This window comes from Panthera leo, chromosome A3 (assembly GCF_018350215.1).
Source record: "Panthera leo isolate Ple1 chromosome A3, P.leo_Ple1_pat1.1, whole genome shotgun sequence".
Lineage (NCBI taxonomy): Eukaryota > Metazoa > Chordata > Mammalia > Carnivora > Felidae > Panthera > Panthera leo.
This window is the reverse complement of record NC_056681.1, coordinates 85,182,120-85,207,274: the sequence shown is the minus strand read 5'-3', so window position 1 is coordinate 85,207,274 and position 25,155 is coordinate 85,182,120. Positions and strand designations below refer to the sequence as shown.

The 25,155-nt window shown below is 38.7% G+C and overlaps 1 long non-coding RNA gene across 7 annotated transcripts in view; it reads right to left on the bottom strand.

The window, feature by feature from the left end:
* The window catches only part of LOC122216139, a 94,161-nt gene that overhangs the window by 39,527 nt on the left and 29,479 nt on the right, over positions 1–25,155 (bottom strand). For 6 of the 7 annotated variants that reach the window (XR_006200731.1, XR_006200729.1, XR_006200735.1 and 3 more), the window contains 5 exons: positions 24,805–24,964; positions 21,850–21,969; positions 9,751–10,169; positions 9,139–9,651; positions 2,119–2,497 (listed from right to left, as the gene is read on the bottom strand). This is a non-coding gene — a long non-coding RNA (uncharacterized LOC122216139). The remainder of the gene's footprint in view (positions 1–2,118; positions 2,498–9,138; positions 9,652–9,750; positions 10,170–21,849; positions 21,970–24,804; positions 24,965–25,155) is intronic. The other variant, XR_006200733.1, reaches the window with a different exon arrangement.

Below are 25,155 nucleotides of genomic sequence, written 5' to 3'. Positions count from 1 at the left end.
AAGGAAAAGAGACCAATAGAATATCTTCCAGCTCATTAACATACTGTCAAAATGAGACTGTAGTTCAGGAAAGGTATTTTTTTTAAAAACAAGAGCTAAATAAATGTATCTTCAGAGTACAAAGAATGAGAGAATTTACAATAAATGGTTCTTAACTAAATGAATTTCTAAAGGATATCATTCAGGAAGAAGAAAAATTATCTCAGTAGGAAGGCCAGAAATATAAGCAGGAATGATAAGCAAAAATACCTGGTAAACATGAAGGCTAAACTGAGGTAAATGTGAACAAACATTATCTGGATATGATTAATAATATAATACAAATATAATAATATAATGATATACAAATACAAGTTGAAATCAAATGAGATACTACCCACCCACTATCTTAGCAAACACGAAGAAGCCTGACAATACCTAGTGTTGGTGAGAATGTGGAACAAGGACTCCTACATATGGCTGAAGAGTGTAGACTGGTGCAAACACTTCGGAAAATAATTTGACCCTGCAACACCCTAGAGAAATTCTTGCACATATGGACTTGATGACAAGTTCAAAAATGTTCATAATAGCATTGTCTGCAACAGCAGAAACTGGAGACAATCCAAATGCCCTTCAATGGAGAATGTACAAATAAACTGTGGTCTATTTTCACAAATGGAGTCCAGCAGTGAAAACGATGACAGCACAGTCAACTGACACAATAGGGATGAATTTTAGAAACATGTTGAATTAAAAAAATTTTTTTACATTTATTTATTTTTGAGAGACAGAGTGTAAGCAGAGGAGGGGCAGAGAGAAAAGGAGACACAGAATCTGAAGCAGGCTCCAGGCTCCAGCACAGAGCCTGATGCGGGGCTCAAACCCATGAACTGTGAGATCATGACCTGAGCCGAAGTCAGACACTCAACTGACTGAGCCACGCAGGGGCCCCTAGAAACATAATGTTGAATTTTAAAAAACGTAAGTCATGAGAGATTATGTATAATATGATTCTACTTTTTAAAAGCTCAAAATCCACACTAAAACTATAATTTTAAGGATATCTACCTATGTGGTAAAGGCTGTTTTACATGCCTAGAGGGAGATAAACACAAAATGGTGATTTCTTCAGGGAGTTAGGCTGGAGATGGAATGAATAGGAGCAAGTAAGTCACTTCAAAGATATTGGTAGTGATGGAGCTTTAAAGTTGCATGGTGGCTTATGTTATTATTATGCTTTGTAACATACATGCCTTATTTATACACTTTATGCATCAATTATTACACAACAAAATAAAAAAAATAGTGAGGGTCTGGCTCAAAGCCAGATTGCCTGGGTTTCAGGCCTGGTGCTACTACTTAACTGGTTGTGTGACTTTAGGTAAATCCCTTAACCCCTTAAATCCCAGGATTCTCACCCTTAAAATAAGGACAATGATAGTTCCTATCATCCAGAGTTGTTATGAGGTTTGTATAAGATAATGCTTGTAGAGCACTTACTAAGTGCTCAGTAAATGTAAGGAGCAGTTATTGTGATTACTCTTATTTTGGTCACTGTGTGCAATTGAGCTCTGCCAGTGTGCAATCCAGTCAGCTTCACCTCTACTTCCCCAGTACATCTCCTTTTTCATGCCCAAATCCTTACCCTCTCCTCCCTACTCCCACATACAAATATGAGCATGGGCAGCATCTAGAGCTTGTCTGACAGAGCATTTAAAAGCACACATATGGATGCCAAGAAGGGAATCCTAAGCATGAAGAGACAGAATATTCTTTGTGTTAAGGCCCAGCAGATGTGGCTTTTGCTTCAGAATGTGTTTGGATGGTTCTGTTTGGCTCTTTATAAAACTCTGAATGACTAATGTATAAGTGATGCATCCTTAGGGTTGCAACCAGGACATTCAACTCTGACTAAATAAAACAAAAAGGCATCCCTTTAGGGAGATTTGGATGCGGATAGGGTCTGAATGGGCTGTGGAAAATGCTTCCAGAAGTGGGATCCCTGAGGAATAATGAAGGCACAGTTGATCAGGGCAGTCTGACAAACCCTGCTAGAATCCTGGCAGCAAAAGTCTTGAGCTGAAAGTTCTGTTTCATTGTGCCTTAGGGAATGGAGAAAAATAAGTACAAACTCACCCTTTCCCTCCACTTTCTTCTTTTTTTAGCTCTCGTGTAGCACAGGCTGCTTGCATCTGGCTCAGGAACTAGGCATTTTGCAACCTGTTTTGTTGGAGTGCTTCCCTTTGTGTTCTCTGGAATTGCAGCTGGTTTCCTTGGCTGGAAACAAAGATGGAAAGAGAAGCTCATATCTAGCTGCCTTCACTCTCCTCCAATCCCCTAACTCAGTAAATACAATCCATGGCGTGATGCCTAATGTAGGTCTTCTGTCCATGCCTGCCGGCTCCCAATTCTTTCTCAGACTTTTGTCTTCTTTGGCTACTGCCACTGTTTCATGCAATGGGTTGGTGTGCATCCCCCTAAAAGATGTGCTGAAGTCTGTATTCGTCAGGGTTCTCTAGAGAAAAAAAAATCAACAGGAAGTAATAGAGATATATAGGAAGAGATTTATTATGAGGGACTGGCTCACATGATTATGGAGAATGAGAAGTCCTGTGATCTGCAGTTGGCATGCTGGAGGCCCATAAAAGCCCGTGGTATAGTTCCAGTCCTAACATGAAGGCTTGAGAACCATGAGCATCAGTGTCACTGGACAGGAGAAGATGGATGTACCAGTTCAAGCACAGAGAGCAAATCTGCACTTCCTCTATATTTTGGTCTAGTCAGACCCTCAACAGGCTTGATGCCTACCCATAATGGGGAAGGCAATCTCCTCTACTCAGCCCACTTATTCAAATATTAATCTCATCCAGAAATACCCTCGCAGACATGCCTAGAAATAATGTTTAACCAAATATCTGTATATGCATCCTATGGCCCAGTCAAATTGACATGTAAAATTAACTATACTCTGCCTCCCTGAAGCCTTACAACCTAGAAGTTAAGTCAATCATTAACCCTATTTTGTAGAAGAGGAAACAAAGGTTAAGGGTTTAAGTAGCTTGTCTGAGGTGACCCAGCTATAAAGCAGTAGAGCCAAGATTCAAGCCAGCATATCTGACTTCAGAGTTGGTGTTCTTGGCCCACTCAGTTGAGGCCCATCAAAGGTGAGGGACTGCAGTTGACCCACAGAATCTTAGTTGGCAGCTGTGCAATAGCCTTCATGGCCTCTCTGTTATGGTCCTTTTCTCAAACTTTGGCATATATAAGAATCATCTGGAAGACAGGCTCAGCCACTCATGCAAATTTCTATCCTCCCAGAAAGTCCCTTCTAGTAGGTCTGGGATGGGGCCCAGGAGTCTGCATTTTGAACCTTGTAGCTCTATAGGATATCTGTCCAGTCAGGAATTACAGGATAAACTTACCTTTTTTTTTTTTTTTTTAAAGTAGGCTTCAACTTGGGGCTTGAACTCACAACCCTGAGATCAAGACCTGAGCTGAGATCAAGAATTGGATGCTTAACCAACTGAGCCATTCAGGCAGCCCAGGATAAGCTTACTTTTAGACAGCATGTTACTTACCTTTTCAAATAATAAGCTGATGTGGTTTTAGGTGAAATAACCTTTCAATTAAAGCAAAGGATCAAACTGTTAATCTGAACAAAATATAATACATACATTCCAGGAAGTCCAAAGGCTGTTCAAAAGGTCTGAGAAACAGGTGGAAAATGGACTATTTATTGTATCTTTTTCAAATTAAAAATTGGACTCATTGCTTTAAATTTAGAAATATTTCACTCGAAAACACAACTGAGCCTATTTTTTGAAAAGGGAACATCTGTTTACAAGTTTATCTTATCACTACCAATTTCTGAATATATTGCCTTTTGTGTGGTCTCAGACCACATCTTTTGAAAAATGTATTTATTTCCATGCCCCTATGGTCCTGTCTACAGGCAGAAAGAACCACACTCTACAGGAGTGAGGCTGCTCCACACCCAGGGCCATTGTAACATGGATCGGGGAGGATACTTTCAACGAGGTAAGTGTTGTTCACCGTGTTGCAAACAGAATTAAGAGCCTCTCAATTACTCTTTCCATAGGAGGAGATTGCATTAATGTCCTATCCAGATTACATTTCTCCTGGGCTGGTGACTAGGACATTTCTTTGTCCAGATAATTGGTAGTTATATACTGCTCTTCTTGCTTGTTTAACCTCACTTGCTCTACCTACTTCTTCCTTCTTCCCACTGACAAACCTAGCCTTTATTGACAGATATAGTTTTCTGAAAAAAATCCCCAGGCTGGATGCTAGGTTGGTGACAAAAGAGTTCCAGCCCAGCCCTCTCTTCCCACTAGTTCTCTTTCCCTACCCCCAACCCCACCATCATGCTCCTTCCAAAGAAAAGTACCATTGCAGTTGGAAAATCTTAAACCAATTAGATTTTAAACCAATTAGTTATTAAATTGGGTCTCTTAAACCTTAATGAGGGTAGCTGTAAGTTTTAACATTTTACTTCAAGCCTATATATGATTTATTTCATACCTACTAAGTGTCAGACTGTACAGGGCATCAACGTGAATAATCTTATTTGGTCATTACAACTGACCTGCAAGGCTGACAACTGTGTTCAATTGTTTGGAAGCTTTTGTTCTAAACTATTTTGTTCTTTTTTTTTTTTTTTTTAATTTTTATTTATTTTTGAGAGAGAGAGTGAAACAGAGAGAGCTTGAGACAGGGAGAGGGAGAATCTCAAGCAGGCTCCACACCCAGTGAAGAGCCCGACATGGAGCCTGATGTGTGGCTTGATCCCACAACCCTGGGATCATGACCTGAGCTGAAATCAAGAGTCAGACACTTAACCGACTGAGCCACCCAGGCGCCCCTAAATAATTTTGTTCCTAATCTCATTTAGGGGCGCCTGGGTGGCTTGGTCGGTTGAGCGTCCAACTTCGGCTCAGGTCATGATCTCACGGTCCGTGAGTTCGAGCCCCGCGTCGGGCTCTGTGCTGACAGCTCAGAGCCTGGAGCCTGTTTCAGGTTCTGTGTCTCCCTCTCTCTCTGCTCCTCCCCTATTCATGCTCTGTCTCTCTGTCTCAAAAGTAAATAAACGTTAAAAAAAAAAAGATCTCATTTAAAAAGTAGTAATTTAAAGGGGCGCCTGGGTGACTCAGTCGGTTAAGTGTCTGACTTTGGCTCAGGTCATGATCTCACAGCTTGTGGGCTGGAGCCCTGTGTCAAGCTCTGTGCTGACAGCTCAGAGCCTGGAGTCTGCTTCGGATTCTGTGTTTCCCTTTCTCTGCCTTTCCCCCATTTGCACTCTGTCTCTCTCTCTCAAATAAACATTAAAGTTTTTTTTTTAAAGTAATACTTTAATTTTATATAGATAATATATGCACAAAATCTAAAGGCAATTGAAAAAGCCAATCCAAAATGAGATGTAGTATAAGTGCAAACTGCACACTGGATCTTGAGGGCTTAATATGAAAAAAAAGAATGTAATATGTCTCATTAATAAGTTTTTTTTAAAGTTTATTTATTTTGAGAGAGAGAGAGAGAGAGTGCACATGAGTGCAAGGGAGGAGACAGAGAAGAAGAGAGAGATTCCCAAGCACTCTTTGTGCTGTCAGCACAGAGCCTGATGAGGGGCTCGATCTCATGAACCACGAGATCATAACCTGAGCTGAAATCCACAATCAGACGCTTAACTGACTGAGCCACCCAGGCACCCCTCATTAATAAGTTTTTATACTGATTAAATGTTGGAATGATAATATTTTGGATATATTGGGGCTAAGTAAAATCTTTTGTTAAAATTAAATTCACCTGTTTATTTTTTTTTTTTTTTAATTTTTAATGTTTGTTTTTGAGAGAGAGACACACACAGAGCACGAGTCGAGGAGGGGCAGAGAGAGCGAGTGAGACACAGAATCCGAAGCAGGCTTCAGGCTGCAAGTTGTCAGCACAGAGCCAGAAGTGGAGCTCGAGCCCACAAACCCAGAGATCATTACCTGAGCCAAAGTCGGATGCTTAACCGACTGAGCCACCCTGGAACCCTGTGTTTCTTTTTTTAAAAAAAATGTGACTACCAGAAAAATTTAAATTACATGTGTGGCTTGCGTTGTATTTCTACTGGACAGAGCAGTGCTGAAATAGTCAGGAAGAGGAAACCACCCCTTTGCAGACTCAAAGGGAAGACTTAAGTGGAGGCAATGGTGCATGACAGGTGACATAGAGCAAGATCTGGTAAATAACAGGGAGGGGATCAATTAATATTCTCTATTTAACATTTAGTTCCTGTTAAGGATGTAAAAGTTGACATTGAGACCATGGCTTGTCTTCTACCTTCAATCAGGTATTCTGCTTTCACAACAATGGCACTTAGTGTTCAAATCTATCAGAACTCCTCAGGGAGCCTCCACCCCCAATCTGAGCATTGCATGCCACCTGCAGAGACTCAGTCCTCAGTCACAATCTTGAGGGATTTAAGACTACTTCATTTCATTCCCAGAGCCCTTTTCCTTTTATGAAAACCTGGCCCACTGACACTATGAGTCCTTATTTAGAAAACAAGCATACAGGCATATCTTTTAAGATAAGGAAATCTAAGCCTTCCATATATAAATGTTTAGCTGGTTTACAGTGAGCCTAAAGCTGAAATCAATATAAATGGTGTCTTGGATAGAATTCCTTAGAAGCAGAGCTTGGGGACTTGGGTACACATGATTTACTAAGGCAGTGCTCTTTAGATAGACAGGTAGGTAGGTAGGTAGATAATTAGAGGCAGGAAGACAAGGAAGCAGGATAAGGAAGGGGAGTGATCTGAGCATGAGCATTGCCTAGGTGAAATCTAACCTTGGCCTGATCCATGGTGGGTAGTCTCTGGAGCCATGCTGTCCAATAAAAGTTACTGCTATGTTGGGAATGTTCTATGTAATTGGCACTGCTCAGTATAGTTACCACTAGCTACATATAGCCATCGAGCATTTGAAATGTGGCTAGCATAACTGTCAAACTTAATTCTTAATTTAATTTAATTTAAAGAGCTACATACTGCTAATGTCTACTGCATTTGGACAACGTAGTGCTGGAGTATAAGCCTCAAGACAGAACAGGGAGGAGGAGGCTGGCCCCTTGTGCTCTCATTGGCTGTGGGCTGCCCTAGCCTTGGTGGGAGGGTGGATGGGGCATAATTTCCCAGGCAAGGCTATTATCAGGGGACATTCACACTGCTGATGAGTGGGTATACTGGCCAAGTAAAGGTGATGAGGTGCACCCCAATGCCCACTACATGTTAGTTCTCAACTAGATCTCCTGACATCTTATTTTCATCCCTCCTCATGGATTCTCCAAGAACTGAATTGTAGCCATAGAATAACCTGAAGCCAACAGCTGGCCATGTGCTTCATGCAGAACAAATCTCCTAATCCCCAGAGCTGTGGGTTCCTCTCCACTCCATTCTCAAATCTTCCCTGGCAATTCTACTGGTTTGCTGGTCCCAGGAAGAGGGTCATCATGTTTTGCATAGGTATGCAGAAGGGATTTTTCTGTGGGCTTCTGATTATTAGCTTTTTCAGCCATAGAGAGGAACTCTATTCGATTTTACAATATCTACTACAATCTTTGAGATGGCTAACCCAACAGCTCTAAAAAAAAAAGAGAAAAAACAAAACCAACTTTGCCCTTTTCCATGCTGAAGTGTCATAGATCTGAAGTTATAAATGAGGAAACCTGAGTTCATGTTTTATTTATACCTATTACGTTTAATTTATGGTGTTGGAAAACATATTCAGCTTAATTTATGCAGGAATTAACTTTGGTAGAGATTAATTTTGAATCTATGGCCCCTTCCTAAAGTATATCATCTCTTTTCATAATCTTGGCTTGCAGACAGAGATGGTAGTGAGTGGGGGGGAAAAAAGAAAGAAAAACAAAACCATAAACAAAACCAAAAAACTTTAAAGGGGAAATATTTTAGGTCCTTAAAATGAGAATAATAACATGTTTTAGAATTAGGATACCTTTAGAATTCACAGAATTTAGAATTTATATATAAATTCTATATATGGTTCTATAAATATAATTTATATATAAATTCTATATAATGGTTCTTTCTATTGAGTTCAGACATCCAGTAGGTTTTAGATGAAAATACATAAAACAGAAGAAAATAAAAAATAGGACCTTGGCACATATTAATACTTAAGAATTTAAGAATTCTGAAACATTTAATCAGTATTACACACATGTTATCTATGCTACATCTTTATAGATTACCAGGTAAGTGTGTGTGTATGTGTGTTAGGAGAGGAAAGGGATGGGAAGGAGTGGGAGATCACTGTGTCAAAAAAATCAAAGGGAGGTGCCTAGCTGGCTCAGTCGGTAGAGCATATGACTCTTGATCTCAAGGTCATGAGTTCAAGCACCAAGTTGGGCATAGAGCTTATTAAAAAAACAAAAACAACAACTTAAAAAATCAAAGGGAAGCACAAAATACAGCTTTGAGTCTCTGGACAGTCAAGGAAAAAAGGGAACAATAGATATCATGCCTAATACAAGAAAGTATATTAGTTTGCCAAGAGGAACTAATTTTGGTTTTGTTTCAGAATGTTGTCTATCTAAATAAAGAAAGCTGTTCTTTATTAAAAACAACAACAACAACAACAACAACAAACAAAAAAAGAAAACTAGGGGCGCCTGGGTGGCTCAGTTGGTTGAACATCCTACTTTGGCTCAGGTCATGATCTCTCAGATCTAGTCACACCTGCTTCTTCCTGTTTAAGCCTCAGGAAGTCAGTGCCACTAGGTGGATAGAGAAGGAAATAAAGTGAGTTGTCTCCCACCCTTCCCAAGGCAGATGACACAATCTTTCCACAGACATTATGGTCTCCACCGGTGTTATGGTTTCCTTTCCTGAGCCCCTGACACTGTCTTCACCCCAGGAGCCAGCTGGCACCCAGAACTACAGGCCTGGTGATGGGACAGGTGTGCCAAAGGAGGGCATCTGGGGAGAGGGTACCAAAAAGCACTCCCTCAATAATGGGGTCTTGTCTGTTAATTTTTACTTGAAAAAAGGCAGGGGCATTCTACCGATCTATGTGTTTTACTGGACAAAAGAAGAGAGTATATATAATATTAAGTCATCGTTCTGTAGATTACCTGACCAAGTGAGTGATTCTGGTTTGCTTCTTGACTGTGTCGTTGGCAGTTGCATGTTTAGTTCTGAAAGGGAGAACAAATCTCTGTCCTTCACCAGCACTGCACAAAAAGCAATGCAGGAAGCTTAGTCAAGTGCGCAAATCTCTACTATCAACTTTTCTGCCACATATGGGGGAATTACTGGCCCTTGAAAGCTATCACAAACAGATAAGAAGCAAGGTTATAACATGATTTGACACGGAGTTTTGACGGGCTCCGCTCAGAAATGTGGAAAGTGCGGCTTTAAAGGCACCATTTCAGGAGATTAAGATTTGAAATTGTGTTGCTTTATCTTGCTGTTTTCTTTCCACAGCCTTTTCCTTAGGCCTTGCGGTGGAATTCTTTTTTTTCTTCCTTTCTTTCCCTAGTGTACATATGAAGGTTTGCAACGCTTCACGCTTGAAGACTTGAAGAAAACTGAGTAAATTTAATATGACCGACTTCATAGTCACTGGCTCCACATGCATTTGCTTGCTGTGAAGAGAAAAGCATGTGAGGAAAATATATTGCCACTGAAGCAACGGATCTGTCTCAAGTATAATTGCTCATTTTTATCCATCCCTTGTGTCTTACCAGAGAAGATTACTAAAGAGGCTAGACCTGCAGCACAAAGCCCTCTCAGCCAGATCTTCAGGATGGGCCACATCTCTAGGCCTCCTTGGTCTCCATCCCAGGCACACCAGCAATAGCTCAGCAAACACCAATTCCCTGGGTCCCTTCTCAATTCTCTGACATTCCTTGAGCTTTTTAAAATGCTTGAGTCCCTGGGCTCTTGGCAGCTGAAATAAAACCTGAAAGAAATCCACTAAGCTCCACAGTGTGTTAAACCCCTCCAACAGCAAGAGGCGAAACCCTTCTGTTTCCAGTCATGTGGATGCTGGAGCCACTGAGCTCAGATTACTGGGTTAATGGTCTTGGAGAAGTTGAGCCCAAACTCTACATCCAGAAAGGAAGAGCAGATTGAGTCCTCAGCCCAGAGCTGCTTCTATTTCCTGAAAAGAAATGAGGAAGCAATCACTCATATCAGACTTTCTAGAACAATACTGTTTGAGCTTTCCTACAAATTTTGTGGGCTATAAAAGAGCTTCTGTCCTTATTAGAGCACATGCTCTAACTGTAGCTGGGGGTGGGAGATGGAGAGGTTGGTAAAATGTAGATCTAGCAGCTAACAGAAACTGAAGGTGGAGAACTGCTCCTATTGTTTCTGGGGGCCCACTGCAACTATTAGGGCAATGTGTTATGAGGAAGAGCTGTGGACCAGAACTGCAGTTGAAACTGGCTTATCTGTTTAGCACATTCTCAGTCTTGTCAATTAAACAAACCGGGGCTCTGACAAGTGTAGAGAAGGAAGAAGAATGACAAGGCATGGAGCTGGGAGCACTAGTAAAGGCTTAAAGCCTCTGGCAGCATTACATAGGTTGTGATGTACAGGCAGAGACTTTCCAAATGGCCCTGGGGACCTGGGATAGAGGTTAAGAGGGAAAGGGAGACTCAACAAAAGGAAAGTCTGGGACAAACTCTGCCTATTCCATTGTTTTGCTTAAGTCAGCCTTAGTTGATTTAGTTCTACATAATGAACTAAAAATGTTACCAGGAATAAAGAATCACCTAAGATACTGATCTCAATGATGTGACACATTGCCAGGGCCTTTGGTCAGGTCTGGTATGGTTTTAACAATATGGCCCTAGTCTGTCTTTCTCAGTACATCATTTTTTCTACCTTCCCATCAATCCAATCCCTTGCTCTTGTCCTTACCAACTCTTCCCATTTCCCAGGCAGACCATGCACTTACACAGCTGTGCTGAGAGTATTCTCACTGCCTGGCAGAAGTCCTCCCTCTACTGTCTAAAGAAGTTCATTATCTGTTCTTCACGTTCCCTGTCAAGTTCCTTCTATAATGACTTTCCTAGCTCCCCAGACAAAACTAATCTTGTCCTTCTTTGAATTTCCATTTTTATGCTCTCTAGCATATGTTGGATTATGATGATTTTTTCATTCGTTTTGCTCTGCTAGATCATGTATGCTTTAAGTGGAGGGGTAGGGGAAATCAAAGTTAAGTTTAGTTACCTTGTCCTGCATTAAACTAAATGAAAAGTCTGAGATATTTTAAAGAAAGCTCTATCTTTGTTATCAGTGTTGCATACTGGCATACATACACACACATGAATATAAATATATAGAAGTACTATGTAACATATACCATGCTAGGCAATTTTACATGGATGGTTTTATTTAAGCCTCACAAGGGTCTGTCGTAAAGGTGAGGAAATAGAAATGATTAAGGATTTAAGTAATTTGCCCAAGGTCACGTAGCTAGTAATAGAGCGTAAATTCAGATTCAGATAATCCAACTCCAGAGCCCAAGATTTCATCTGTTACTATTAGTTACCACCCTATATCATATCTATAATGGATAGCTGTTATTTTCTTGGCTGCCTGCCTGCCACTTTAAAAGCTGAAAAGTTCAGACATTGTCCCAGCCTCCTTTGCAGCTAGGATGCAGGCACTTGACCCAGGCTTGACAACACAGATGCACCTGCTGGTGACTTTGAACTGGGAGCTGGTGACTTTGATCCAGAGGCATCGAAATGTTGGTAGCAGGAGGAGTGCCATCCAAATCCAGTGTCTGTGGCTACTGAGTGACCTGCAGCATCTGTTTGTTGTTCAGTGGTAGGGGCGGTGGTGGTGGATTCCTCACCACATTGGTTAAGTGGTGTGCTCTTGGCTGGGATCCACTTGCTGCCTGGCTCCCTTGTTTGGTCTCCTTTTCTAGCCTGGTTCAAATCTTTTCAGAATGTTCTTGAATTATTTAATAACTCAGTAACAAATATATATAATCTTTTTCCCCCTTTTTTTCCCCACTAAGTCAGCCAGAGTTAGTTTCTGTTGCTTGTAGCCAAGACACTTGGCTGGTATGATATCCAAACCCATTATCTTGCATATAGATTCCTATATTCCTACCTGGAAAAAAAAAATCCCACATGTGCCCAGAATTTTATGAAAGTTCAACTGAGTAGAGGATGAAGGTGGCAGATTGTGTATCATTGGGAAGAATGATTTCTAGCTCATCTATCTGACTACCTATTTATGATTCATATTGCAGTTTGCATGGATGAATTGCATGGGGAATTTTCAGTATGTTGCTACTCTACTAGAATCCAGAAATGGATTTTTACTTTCCAAGTAAATTTGATGTCCAGGTCTAACTCTGATTTCCAGGTCTAATTCTAAAACATTTGTAATTAATTTAGCCTTTGAATAATAATAAGAAAAAATACTAAATATCTTTCCTGCTCATTACATGCAAAATGGCTTCCCCAAACTGTAGTACTTATGAAACTAAGATCACAGAGGAAGTTGAATTGCTGAATTATTTAATATAATCTGACTCATTAGAATCTTAGTTTCTGATATGGAAGAAGATATGATAGCTTACATAAAGATTATTGATAAATTCCAAAATGAAATTCACTTTGAAGAGAATGAAATGTGGTTGGGTGTAACTAATCTCTCTGTCCTAATTCAATGAGGGAGCTGAGTTTGCAGTTTGACAAAGGGGTTATAATTACAAGACATCTTGGAACTTCTGGAAGAAGCTACTGCTTCAGATTGCCAAGTGGCCCACTGAGATGTCAGATACTAGACACAAATAAACCTTACAGAGGCCAGAGGTTTGACCTTGGTAAGTCTAGACATACTAACATGATTATCATCACTCTAATCAGATTATAAAGTAAACACACACTCTACAAAGCAAAGAATCTCTTGGGGTTATTTACAGGATGATGAAAAGCTGCTTTCTATCTTTACTGAGGACATAACAGGAAGATATGGGGTGGTTTTCAGCATGAGAGACTTTGGGATGATTAATGGTTTTGAACCAGGATTAATTTGGAGACATTTTTGGTGGAAAGGGAAGGGAGGCGTTACTGGCATCTAGTGGGTTGAAGCCAGGGATGCTGCTAAACATCCTATAATTCACAGGACAGTCCCCATAACAAAGAATTATCTGGCCCCAAAATGTCCAACAGTGCCAAGTTTGAGAAACCCTCAGTTAGACGTAAGAAAGAAATTTTTGAGTCTGAAATTATGTAAATAGTGGAATGGGTTTACAGGTCCAGTACTAGTGTGAGGTGAGTTAAGTAGTTGCCTTAGGGTACAAAATTTAAGTCCCAAAAAATATCAGTTATCAAGATAAATAATATTAAAAAAAAAACAAAGTCAATGCAAAAAAAAATCTATGATGAACAATATAACAAAATTTTAAATAAAGATAGGATTCAACAGGGAAGGGATTTGGGTATACAAAGTTGAAATATTATTTATCTTGACTACTGAGGCTTTGGCAACTCCTTCACCTGGCCCCTTTTAAGTTTGTGCCTGAGGCAAGTGCCTCACTCCCCTCATCCTAGTCCTGGCCTGTTGGATTATTAAGGGTATGCAATTGTTTTAGCTAACGGGTGATTTGATTTGTTTGTAACTAAACTGGGGTTAGTAAGGTCTCATAAAGTTAAACAAGAAGGCCTTTCCAGGTCTAGAATTTTAGATCTTAGTGACTACATTCAGTAAGGAAGCAATTCATTTATTAAACCCCATAGGATTTCCCTAACATGGGTTTTTAATTTCTCTGATTTATATCCTGGCCTTGATTAGCCAAGATCACCTTCATTATGAATAGTAATATATGAATGGCATCCCAAAGAAATATGTGGCATTAACTGTGGTCTTAAGCAATACTCATCTGTTGTAACTCACCCTTCCAGAAAAATAATCCTTGTATGACTTTTCCATTTTACTTAGCAAGTAAACTATTCCTGCTTCTTATCCTCTCTTCTCCCCAATCCCACTTCACCTCAAAATCAACTAAGTATTCTTTTCTGGGCTCCATTGATTTTGACATTATTTTATATTACTTGTCCCTTTTGTCTCCTAGAATGCCCTAGATAGAATTTTTTAGGGGCCGGAGGAGAATATTTTAAATATTTTTCCTTCTAATTGGTTGGGGAAATATCTATAATTACTAAGTTTATGTATGCGGTATATAGAGTACTCACAACATAAGGCTGACCCCCTCAGAAATGTCAGATGAAAAATTCAAAGATAATTTACTATTCTGAGCAGGGCAAGATAGACAGTTATAAAAAATTACAGTAATATTACTAATTAGGAGAAATGTGGTCTTGGATCCATACCAGAACAAACACTCTAACCATTATAGATTGCTTACTATTAATCTCCCTGGTTTCCGTCTATGTGTGGCTAGCCTATTAGAGTACCTGTATTCAGCAAATGTACTCGTGCATAAAGTAACTGGATATGGGACCTACCACTTCCCCACATCCTGTCACTTAATCTAAATGACATATGTACAATTCCTTTTGATCTATGTTAACCATCTTTATCTCAATGCACATCTCAGCTTCCTATCTGTTATTTTACAAAATGCTTTAATCAGAGGCTAGCAACAAGTTGGGTTGAATTACAAGGTTTGGGTTTAGGATTTTTTTTTCCATTCTGTTAAAAACAAAGCAACATCAAACTTGGGCTCCTTCTTCCCAACCACGTAGTCATTGCTATTGTGATGAGCTATTTTGAGTTTATTTCTTGAAAAAAGAACAGAAAGAAAGAAGAGAAAAAGGACCTAAGGGACTAAGTGGTATATGGGTAGATTAAGAATAATTCCAATATTAATTGAACTGCCAAAGCTAGACATATCCAAATGTTTTCTTCCTTTTTCTCCTTTTTCTTTTATTTTTAATTTGTGGTCCAGCGGTAAACAGAAGTTCATGTGCATTTGTCTACTATTTAAGTAAAGGATGCATTTAATTGTCCAGGATTTAGGACTCTGAGCTGCCTAGATGTGTGCGTTCCAGAAAATCTACCAGAAAGAGCAGTACAGAGCACTGAGTGGAATGCATTTTGCCCTCGGGAAGAAGTCGCTTTAGTATTATGCATTTTGACTAAGGACAGGTCATAGGATCTAAATTGTATGTGGCTAGGTTTTTTCAATCCACAAAATGGTGATGGCAATGTTTAAAGCTTCCTTTATAATAAACTGTATACATGAATATTAACTTTGTGGGCTACCTATTGTTCTGTTGCAGAAAAAACAAAACAACTATGTTCTTTAGAGAATTTTAGCTAGACCTTGAAAGAAAATCAAATGAGACAAATGGGGTGTTTGTTCTCTTTTCTAAATACAGAATACTTTTTCTCTAAACAAATGTTACTCTACCTATTTTTATAATATATCCTGGTCAATTGTCCAGTTAATTTTCTTTCTTTTCAAGATTATTATATATATTTTTTATGATAGACTTCCAAGTGAAAAGATAACAGCTTTTTAGAAAGTATATTGAAATGAAGCACGATATTCTATTGATGGGGCTACTTAATCTAGCCATTGACTCAACAAGTTTGGGTTTATAACCGTGAAGATATTTTTAGCTCTTAGGTAGAAATGAAATGATCAGGTCTTTCAAGCAACCACTTGTAGGACTTAGACACTAAAGCTTGAAGAGATGGGAACTCTGAAGAACCACTGAGAAAAACAGAACATATTCCTGAGGGTCCCTTGGAGACAAGTTCCAAGAGTGGTACCAAGATGGATTTATCATCTTGTTTTGTGAATATCAGAGAAGGAAAGAGGACATTTGCAAAGCAAAGATTCTGCTTATAGTCAGTGCTCAATAAATGAGATGCCAAGAATAAGGCTCTTAAAGGTTCTGTGAGGGCTTGATGTGAGTTAATATGTGAGATTCTGGTTCTTTGCCGTATCTGGTGGGTTCTTTGTGTAGTTATCAAGCTTTAAGGACTAATGACTTTGAGACAGGGAACTAGAAGTACTGTGGAGTCATTGCTTCTAATTATGCTTCTTAAACATCTTATTTTTGCTGTTTCAAACATCTATTTTATGTTTTGCTTTTAGTACTGACACTTCAACATTGTCCCCTTCTAGAGGGGTGGAGAATATAGGGCAAAGTCAAGAAGTCTTTTCTACTGTGAATGTTCCCTCCTGTTCCTTGAAGAAGGGTGAGGAATCCGGAACAGAGTGTGATGCCAGGGTTAAGACAGAGCAACAATCACACATGACAGGTAAGGAAAAGTTTCAAGTCCAAATACTTATTAAGTAGTGAACACAATTATTTAAGATCACAAGAACTTCACACTATTTTTTTCTCCTTAAAAATGACATTTTGATTTGATTACGTAGCTATTAATTTTAAAAAGGAGCCGATATTGGAAACATTGACCTGGAACTATATTTTTCTGTTGCTTTATATTAAAAAAAAAAAGACTATAGTGAATCTCTGTGTGAACTTCAGCCATGAGATCTGAACCAATGATGCTCTAGAGAGCAAAGAAAAGTGGGAAAATGTTCACATAAATGTTGACTGAAATAGTAGAGATGGGATCCTTTGTGAAGAAATAAGACACTCTAGCATTTCTTCAAGTGTGTTTGTTTGGTCCAAATCAGTTATAAGGGTGGTTGTGGAGGTGCTTTAAAAATGACCCTGCTCCTCAGTGGTCTTGAGAAGAATCAAGGCCACAGACTGCAGTGAAAGATTTTCCAGGTAACATTGGAACATGTTTGGAAATACAGCTTTAGAATTCCTTCAGCCTCAGAGGACTGGCTCAGGGCAAAATCTCCAAACAAAACAAATTACTAAACATCCACAATGGAATAAGAAATGCTCCCTTAAGGTGTGTTTAATTGAGCCATTAATGCACAGTGAGGAGCGGCCCAAAGCACTTGCATTTCAACCTCCTGGCTCACTCACTTGGGCATACTAGGCATGTCAGCACAGCCTCGTAAAACACAACCAATTGTCTCTTATTCCGTAATTAACATCTTGTAAAGTTGACAATATGATTATGATTGAATTGAGCCAGTAATGAATTGGTACTTTTATCTGCATATAACATAGCTTCCTCTTGGGAACTAAAGGGATAGTGTGGATAGGAAGGGAGCTGCCCACTGTGTGAAGAAAAGCAAAAATAGTGTTATCAGAAGCTCTGTAAAACCTTTAAAGAATAACAAAGTAAGTGGATCTTAAAGGCTCTGTAATACTTAATTTAATCAGCTTCCTCCTCTTTAGCATAAGACTGGCTGTGTATATAGCACTAAGGCAGAGTAGGAAGAACCAAGTGCCAGGTGCAATTTTACCTTCTTTTTATAGATTATCTCATCTAATCCTGCAAACCAATTATGACGATGTTACAATTATCATCTCCTTTTACAGGTGAGGGAACTAAAGCACAGAGAGGAAAAGTAACTTGTAGAAGTTCACACAGCCAGAAGTTCTGTGCTAAGGTTACCACCTGGAATTCTAACTTTATAGTTGTGCTTTGTACCATTATACCACACTGAGTTTTGTCTACTAACTTTTTTTTTTTTTTTTTTAACTAAGCTTTATGCCCAATATAGGGCTTGAACTCATGACCCTGAGATCAAGAGTTGCATGCTCTACGGACTAAGCCAGCCAGGCACCCCTCCCTGCTAAACTCTTAAAGCAATGTGTCTCAAGTTGGGGTCCAAAGGCAAATTTTCCTGGACTCAAATTCTGTGAGAATTAGCATTTTTAATGGTCTAATCTTTTGTGACAATCTGAAAAAAATTAACATAAGCATGTTTGGGGAACCACGTTATAATTGGGTATGGGCCTGTGTTGTGACTTCTTTTTGCCTATGTAAATTCCTGCCTCCTGTGAAGCCACAGACTGTGGGAGAGAGGGATTTAGTCATTAAGGTCACATGCTTCTCACGGTCATGACATCATGCTCCATGGAAGAAAATCTCTAAATACAGTTTGTATTCCTTGTTTACTTCTCTGTTGGGAACTTTTCCTTTTTTCATTGTTTGCCAATTCTCATTGGCTATTTTGTTTCCTTAATTTTTTAATGTACTTACAGTGTAGGAAAAGTGAAGATCCAGGGTTCCCTGCCTTCCCAACATTAATTATCTGTATTCCTACAGTTATGAGGTTGAATATTTTATTTAAAATAAATAAACAAACAAACTTGTAAAATTAGTCTTCCCTCAAACATCTCTCTCTCCCCACTTACTCTCACCTTCCAAATGCCCAGTGTGGGAAAAGCAGGTTGACCACAAAGTGCAATCACAAATATTGCAAAGGATGCTATATTTTAGTTGAGCAAAGTGATGGAAAAAATGGAAAGTCATGGACAAATGAGGACTGGCAGAGTTAGACTAGTTATCATTAAAGAGGAGAGAATCTACAAGGATTATGATAGGATAGGTGCTTTAAAAGAGAAAGATTTGTCTCAAGGGACTAAGAGAGGCCCTTGGGAAAATTGGTACAGTCTTCACATATTTCTGCACAAATGAATCTCTTTGTGGTTATGTCATGACATCCAACAATTTTGAAGTACATTTTTAATTTTGGAATATGTTAGATTTATAGAACAGTTGCAACTATAATACAGAGGTCTTGTCTCTACCTCTTACCAGTTTCCCCTAATGTCAGTTCTTAACTTACCAGGATACATTCGTCAAAACTAAAAAAAAATTGACAAAAAATTGACACTTAAACATTACTTTTAACTAAACTCCAGCTTTTCAGATTTCACCAATTTTTCCAATTTTTTGTCTGTTCCAGGATCCAATTCAGGATACCACATTGTATTTAGCATCTCATAATTTTGTTGGAAATATTTTAAACAAAAATCCCAACCAATATTTGAATCTGTCCTTCTTCATTCTAAGAATTAGTGTGTTGCAGTTATAAGCAGAATTTTGCTAATATATAATAAAGTAAGTTTTTAATAATATTTTTTCTTCCAATTTTCAAACTGTAGTACAAATCAAGACATTTCTTACACAATTTACTACCAAATTTTATTTTAACTATGTTACTTTAACTGATTTAATCATCCTACTATGTTTAGATGACTACCATAGTTGGCTACAGGGGCTTCTTTAAAGTATGCAAAATAGGTTATTAGGATCTGTGGAAAAAAGGAATAAGTAAGTTTGCTGTCTGTATAATCAGTAGAACTGTGTACAATGTACATATTCATTATTTGAGCTAAAAATTAATTAATAAATTAATGAAACAAAAATAGTTTTGATGCATTACAGAATGCTCACATGAATACCTGGACAGTAATGCATTGTCAGATGGTAATTACTCTCTGCCTTCCTCATGACACACAGATGTATACCTTCAAACAGACATGCAGCATTATGATAAAAAAATAAAGTTTTCATCTATTTCAGCAGTATTATATTTGACCACTATTACTTTTATAATATTATGAAATAAGCCCCACCGAATATGTAGTTTATATATTGGGGTAAGTTACCTTTACAGTTTTTTTTTTTCGCCTTTACATTTTTTGGTTTAATAAATAACTCTTAATGTCTAGGAGAATTAACACTTTCCAAGAAGCCAAACTTACTCCTCTTCCCTTTCACATATTTTTAAGAACTGTGGCCATTAGCTAGTGCCAAAATTGTGTGATTGGGGCATACAACTCTATATATTTATTTCTCTGGTGTTTGAATTCAGCTAAATTGGCCTACTTCTGATCCTGACTGGGCTCACTTGTGTGTCTGGGCATGAGCTGTAAGACAGCTAGTTTGGCTGGGCTTAATGAGATGACTGGGTTTGGCTCCATGTGACTCTCACCTTCCTCCTAGGACAATGGGCTAGCTGGGCCTATCTTTCTCATTGTGATGGCAGAAGCATAACAAAGCAAGCCCAGATTTTCAAGCTTCCTCTTGCATCATATCCATTAGTATTCCATTGGCCCAAAAAAGCAAATGGCCAAACTCATAATCATGGGGTGGGAAAATAAACTCTAAATCCTGATGGGAGGAATAGCAAAGTCACCTGGAAAACGGCACAGACACAGAGGGCTGAAAATGCATTGACCTGTTTCTTTCAACAGTTTTGCCTTCTCATAACAGAGGCCCATCTTACAATGTTGAAAATGAGGTAGGGCCTGGCCTTGTAAGGAATACATATAGAAACATTTTCAAAGCCTTAAATTGCAAACTATAGCACCTAATTTCTGTCATAAAATTTAGGAAAGGCAATTAGTAGTTTGGAAATTATGATTTTGCAGATTTTATAGACTAGGTACAGAGTGCTTAACTGAATCACACATGCCCACACCATTGATGAGGACTGATTTCTGAGTCGTGGATCATCTAAAAATGCCCTTTCCCTTTACATCCTTGATTGTCATTCCTTGATCACTATTCTTCATGTGGGAATGGCAGGAGCCACAAAGCTACATGCAATTCATAGAATTGATTCATTCTGAGTAATAAATATATTTATTTTCATTATGCCTATGAACATTGATTTTTTTTTTTTTTTTTTGGAGGATGTTATTATGTGGCAAGGTTTCAGGGTATTTTTAAGGAGTACGACAGGAATCAATTTCTTAAATAAGCACTGAATTATCAGTTATTTGTTCAATTGGCTAATTCTAGGAAGGTTTTAAAATCCTGTCTTTATTCCATTTTTTAAAGAAGTTTTTAATGTTTATTCATTTTTTGAGAGAGAGAGAGAGAGAGAGAGAGAGCGAGCATGAGCAGGACAGGGGCAGAGAGAGAGGGAGACACAGAATCTGAAGTAGGCTCCAGGTTCCGAGTTGTCAGCACAGAGCCCGATGTGGGGCTCAAACTCACGAACTGTGAGATTATGACCTGAGCCAAAGTCGGATACTTAACCGACTGAGCCACCCAGGTGCCCCTATTCCATTTTTTGATGTAAATAACTTAGGAACATAAAGCACTGTGAAGTGAAGATGAGTGTTATGGTCTGAATGCTTGTGTCTGCCCCAAAATCATATGCTGAAATCCTAATGCCCAAGGTGATGATACTAGAAGCTGGGCCCTTGGTGGGGTGATTAGGTCACGAAGGAGGAGTCCTTATGATGGGATTAATGCCCTTTTTAACAAGGTCTGAAAGAACTCCCTTCTACCTTCCCTAAGTGAGGACACAAGAAGTTGACAGTCTAAAACTGGAAGACAGCCTTCACCCAACCTTACTGGCACCCTGATCTCAGACTTTCAGACTCCATAATCGTGGGAAGTAGCTGTCTATTGTTTATAAGGCACCCAGTCTGTGGCATTTTGTTATAGCAGTGTGAAGGGACTAGGACAATAAGGGAAGAAATATAACTTTTTTGTGTGTTTAGAATGACTTATGAGCTGACAACCTAGCTTAAATTTTCCCATTCCACCAGATGTTTCAAATGAATCAAATATTCTTTGACACCCAGAAAATAAAACCAAACAACAACAACAACAACAAAAAAAAAAAAAAAAAAAAGGAAAGGAAGGAAAAAGCACAAACAGAAAGAAGAGGAAGTGGTTTATTTATTTAGGTTATTTAGATAAACAGTAGAGATGGCGATAGCATCAATTGCTTATTCCCTAGAATCTCTTACCCTTGGCTTCAAGATAGAGTATTCTTAACATCTGGGTATTCTTCCAGGGTGTCATGAAATACTAATGACCTCCCCTGCGCTAAGCCTAATTTGCTCCTAAATTCTTATTGTCTGGAATATTTCTGTTTCTTATAGCAGGAGTCAAATCAGGTGGAGTTAGATTGCAGATTGTCTTCTGAGCTAGCAAGTCAGGGCCCCAAGTGGAGCCGGACATACATGCAGGGATTTCCATCCTTTAGTACTTACCTGTCTGAGCAAAGCTTACTCTCCATCAGTCCCTCTCCTGCAAGGCTGGAAGACGAGTGGAGTGTGGGGAGGCTCAGTGGTAGAGCAGCCTCACCTGCTTATATATTCTCACTATCCAGCCTGAGAAGAAGGGAGAGAGTGATTTGGCTACTTTTGGCTCAATGATTAAAAAATGAGATTAATGAATGAGAATATGCTTCCAAATGCTGGTGTGGACAAGTTCAGTTATTTTTTAATTCATGATATATGAAACAAAGATAGAAACAAAGCTTACTACTGTAATTGTTAACATTAGTATAATCTGCAGTTTACTTTTCAAAATTGAGGGAGGGCATTGGGGTAGCAACAGGCAATATTCTGCAAAGTAATATTTCGCAGAACATAGACCATAACCTGTGGTAATTTTTTCATCCCAGGTCCTTAAAACTCACAAACAAGATGGGAATTTTGTAAACAACCCACCCACAGAGCAAAGCTGCTACATTTCAGAGAAGGCTCTTCCTCTCTGGTCTCCCATCCATCTTCCTTCCTCCTGTCCTTCCTCCCTCCCTTTCTTTTCCCCCTTTTTTCTTCTTTCTTTCTTTCTTTCTTTCTTTCTTTCTTTCTTTCTTTCTTTCTTTTCTTCCTTTATACTTAAAGATATACTTTATATCTTTCTTTCATTTCTTCCTTTCTTTCTTTGTATTTTACATTTAGCAACTTGTAAGAATAATATAATACACTCTCTCATACCATTCACCTAGATTCACCAATTATAAACCACTCTGCACATTTGATATCTCTCTTCAATATAATTACTATTATTGTTACTATTAGTATTTTTCGAAATCATTTGAGAGTAAATTGAAGACAACATGGCCCTTTACCCCTAATCTAAATATTTTAGCATGCATCTCTTGGGAGCAAGAACATTCTCTAACATAATCATAGTGCAATTTTCAAACACAAAACATTTAACATATATTTAATACATATATTTAATTTTATATTCAATATAAAATCTATATTCAATTTCGCCAACGGCCCCAGTGATATTCTTTATAGAGTTTTTCTTCTTCACTGATTTGGGATTCAATCCAGGATCATGCATTGCCTTCTGCTGCGGTGTCTCTCTAGTTTCTCAATCTAGGACAGTTTCTCTTTTTTTCCTTTCATGACATTAACACTTCTGAAATAGAATTTTTTTAAAGAATGTCCCTCACTTTGGGTGTGTTTAATATTTTCTGAGGATCAGATTCAAATAATGCCCTTTTGGCAGGAATAATACATTAAATGATGGTGCAGTATTTCTTAGTGCATCATGAAAGGAGGCATGTGATGTCAGTTTGTCTCATTAGTGGTACTAAAATAGAACAACTGGTTCTATATCTAACAGATTTTGCTATTGTAAGATTACCATTCTTACTTTCGTAATTCAAAAATAGTCTGTGATGAAGTGTTTTAAGGTGGTGTAAATGTCCACCTCTAAATCAAACTTTCACCTAATAGTTTTAGCATCTACTGATGAATCCCACCTGAGATTATTATTATGCTGGCTGTAACAGTGATCTTCGTATGTTATCATTCTGAAGTTAGAAAAAAATTATAATATTTTACTCTGATATTAATTGGGAGCCTGATTTTGTGATACACAGTTTGAATACTAAGATTTAAGAAACTCCCTAAATTTAACATCAGAATTTTCTTTTTTTTTTTTAATTTTTTTTTTCAACGTTTTTTAATTTTTATTTTTGGGACAGAGAGAGACAGAGCATGAACGGGGGAGGGGCAGAGAGAGAGAGGGAGACACAGAATCGGAAACAGGCTCCAGGCTCCGAGCCATCAGCCCAGAGCCTGACGCGGGGCTCGAACTCACGGACCGCGAGATCGTGACCTGGCTGAAGTCGGACGCTTAACCGACTGCGCCACCCAGGCGCCCCCAGAATTTTCTTTTTTGATCAACACTGGAAATTTCTCACTTCCTTCTTTTTTAGAGATAATATTGTATAGTGATAATTACTGTTACTAATAATTAATGTTTATTAAATGCTTACTCTGTGCTGAGCACTGTGGAAAGCACTTTTGGTGTCTCATTTGACACATAGTTATTATTAGACTCTATTTTCCCGGATGAGAATATTAAGGATCAGAGGCTAGTAACTTGCCTAGGGCCACATAGCTAGTTTGTCCCAGCTACTTTTGCATACCCTGCCATTATTTCTACTGTGAAGTAATAAAATGGGAATTGATCTACTCTGGGAATGTTGTCAGTGCCTTTATCTTCCAGTTCCAAGGCCAGCTATATTGTTATATATCGAGTCTCTTTTCTTGCAGCCAAGAGCTGGAGTATTCACTAGTACTGAGGTGAATTCAGCCTCTTGATGTGAAATGGAATAAAAGAAACTGTAAGGTAGCATAAGGCAGTGGTTTTCAAATGCTATCCGGAGGCATTCCCCCCCCCCCCCCCCCCCCCCCCCCCCCCCCCCCCCCCCCCCCCCCCCCCCCCCCCCCCCCGTGACAGGAGATTTTGGATAACTTTTTTTTTCTTCTCCTCCCCATTCCCCTACTCCGGCCAGTTTTATTGAGATATAGTTGACTTATAAAACTATATCAGTTTAAGGCATACAATATAATGACTTCATATATCTATGTCTATATCTATCTATATCTAAAAAGTTAGGAATATAAAAATGATGCTGTTAATCACTTACAGTAGTCCCGACCTCATCCTTAGAGAATATGGTCCAAGACCCAGCAGCACCACCCCACCCAACAGCTCCATGCCTGAAACTGCAGACAGTACTGAACCCTATATATACTATTTTTTTCCTGTACACACATACTTGTGATAAAGTTTAATTTGTAAATTAGGCACACTAAGAGATTAACAACACTAGTAATAAAATAGAACAATTATAACAATATACTGTAATAAAAGCCATGTGAATGTGGTCTCTCAAAATACCTTATACTCACCCTTCCCGTGATGGTGTGAGATGGCAAAATGCCCAGGTGATGAGATAAAGTGACATGAATGATGCAGGCATTGTAATATGGTGTAAGGCTACTATTGACCTTCCAATAATTCTTCAGAAGGAGGGTCTTCTGCTTCCAGACTGAGGTTAACCTCAGGTAACTGAAACCAAGGAAAGTGAAACCACGGTAAGAAGGACTACTACTACATTTTCAATTAACGGTTTTTCCTCTCATATACTGGCTGTATTTATTAAAATATAGTTTTGTTTATTGAAACTAATAATGAAAAATCTGCACTCGTATTTTGCCTTTTCCCCATTTTTCAAGAAATTCATTTTTTGCTGTATTTTA